Here is a 2,603-nt window from a genome sequence, read left to right as displayed (position 1 = left end):
GTCTCAAAAAATTAATAATAATAATTTTAGTTGAATCACATTTTTGCTTTGGAGGAAAATATCAATCCCTAAGTGCAAAATAAGAAAAATAAAATTACCAATGAAAATAATTCCCCATGTTTCTTAACAAAATTAAAATAAAATCTGGTACCAAAATGTTTCTTCTGCATGTACTATGGAAATTTCACTGATTTTAAGTACCTCAAAATAGTAAAACAGTGTTTTTCCCCCCCAAGATGGAGTCTCACTCTGTCACCCAGGCTGCAGTGCAGTGGCACGATCTTGGCTCACTGCAACCTCCAAACCCCTGGTTCCAGCGATTCTCCTGCCTCAGCCTCCCAAGTAGCTGGGGTTACAGGAGTGCGCCACCATGCTCGGCCAATTTTTGTATTTTTAGTAGAGACGGGGTTTTGCCATGTTGGCCAGGCTGGTCTTGAACTCCTGAACTCAGGTGATCGGCCTGCCTCAGCCTCCCAAAGTGCTGAGATTACAGGCATGAGCTACCGCACCCGGCCCAGTAAAACTTTTTTGGAATGTTTCTATCCTTGCAGATCTAGTAGCCCAATTCAAATTTGCCTTGCCAGGGCCAAATTATCCACTGCCATAGAAAATGAATTTGAAGTAAACACCAACAATATTGTTTCTAAACTAGGCCTGACAACTGCCCTTCCTGGCTGGGTTGAGAAAGGAAAGATTCCTTCAGAACGTTTCACACCCTCTGTTAGAAAAAGCATTTCCTTCTGTGATGCCGTAGGACTTACCAGAATTTCACGCCATGAGTAAGCCTGACATTATGCTGTAAGGTCAAGAATAGAAATGGCCCGATACTAACAAAACATTTACTCCTTGGGATTGGGACAGTTATTCACACCGTGCTTTACATCTTGAATTGCAGGTGACACCCTAGCCTCCAAGCTCATCACAGCAGCCAAGTGGTCACCTGCAGGAAGTGGAATCCTAGATTCTAGGGAGAAAGATGCAGTTTCACCCCAGCTTGCTTGGGAAGGGACAACATCCTGTCCCACAGTTAATCTTCTTTTCAAAAACTATGCCACATAGATCGTAAGTCGTCATAATAAACACTGGATACTGTTTGTTTTAATAATTTAAGCAAGAAAAACCAAAGAACACTAGGCAGTAACCATAATAAATGAGTTAAACAAAACAAACAAAAAACACCCAATCGTAGAGAAACCCAGGTAATCCTAAAGGGAGTTGGCTGGAGAGTGTAACGAACTTCAGCTAAACATGTGCCTTTTTTGTTCTAATCCTTTTACAAGGACTTCAAATGGGAGCTCGTGTTTGGAAAGAGCACTGGCGTGGAGCGTTGTTTCCGAAAGGGGCAGATGTCTGTGCCGTTCTAACCTACTGGTATTAAAGGCAAAAGAAGAAAATGCTGATGGGCTGAAAGTGGAGGAGGCAGTGTTAGCAAATGCACCAGGACCAAGGCAGATTTTGTGGGATGAACAGAATTCTTGTGGGCTGAGTGTTTTTTGAAAATTCTCCCCAAGAATGCATACGACTTAAATATTTCTTTACCAAAAGGGAAGGAGGAATAGATTGGTTTGCGAAGTTGAAAAAAAATTTTTTTCCCTCTAGTTCCTTGTTCCTCTTCTTACAGAGGAGCAGAACAAACCAGTGGCAGGGCAGGTACTTAAACTTTTATCTTGACAGAGCCAAGCAATCTTTCTGTGTAAATCAAACATTAATCCTCTCAAAGTTCTAGCTTTGCTGAGAAGCAACACAGGGGCAGAGTAAATATCCAGACTTATTCTTCGCAGAAGCAGCAAGAACCTTTGCCTTATTCCCTGCAAGGGCTGGTTTTCTTTGTATTTGTAATTGTGAATGATTTTTTGTTAGTTGTTGATGTTGTTTTTGTGCGGGGTGGGCGGGGGGAGCCTAAGGTGACTGGGCAGGGGAGGACAGAATCCATGAGTCAGGAGAGGAATGGATTTGTAATTCATAACCACCAGCGGCTTCCCTTACCCTGGACTTTAAAAACATTCTCCCCTTTCAATTGCACGTGTCAGGATTCGGATGGCTATAAATAAGTCTCTGATCATGTGGCAAAACTGGCCGAGGGCAGTCTTGAAATTGAAGGCTTCAGGTAACTTTTCCTTCTGGGGAGATCAGAGCTTCTTCCTTCCCTCCTCCATTGGTGTTGACCCCCACCCCCCTAGTGCGTCCCCCTGACTACAGCATACACAGTCGGGCTGCCTTCTGTGCAGAAGGTACCACTGTGGAGGCAAAATGCAGAATGTGCATCAATGTCTGTGGGGATGACGTGGGTTTTGTGACTCACTGTAACTGAATCCTGGTAAACACGACAATCCCCAGCTCTGCCACTTTCTAACATAGTGACCTTGGGCGAGCTGACTAATGCCATTGATTCTTGCTTTCCTCATCTGTAAGAGGAAGCTGCAGATTGTTGATATGTTAACATCAACAAGGCATACAGTTGGTGATATGTTAACAGTGGCTGGCCCTTGGGGAGTGTTCAATCAAAGGTGCCCACCACCACCATCACCACCACCACGACTACCATTTCCATCACCACCACCACCACCTCCATCACCACCACCACCTCCATCATCACCACCACC

This window comes from Hylobates moloch, unplaced genomic scaffold, assembly GCF_009828535.3.
Source record: "Hylobates moloch isolate HMO894 unplaced genomic scaffold, HMol_V3 SCAFFOLD_19, whole genome shotgun sequence".
NCBI lineage: Eukaryota > Metazoa > Chordata > Mammalia > Primates > Hylobatidae > Hylobates > Hylobates moloch.
Note: the sequence above shows the minus strand (reverse complement) of the source record.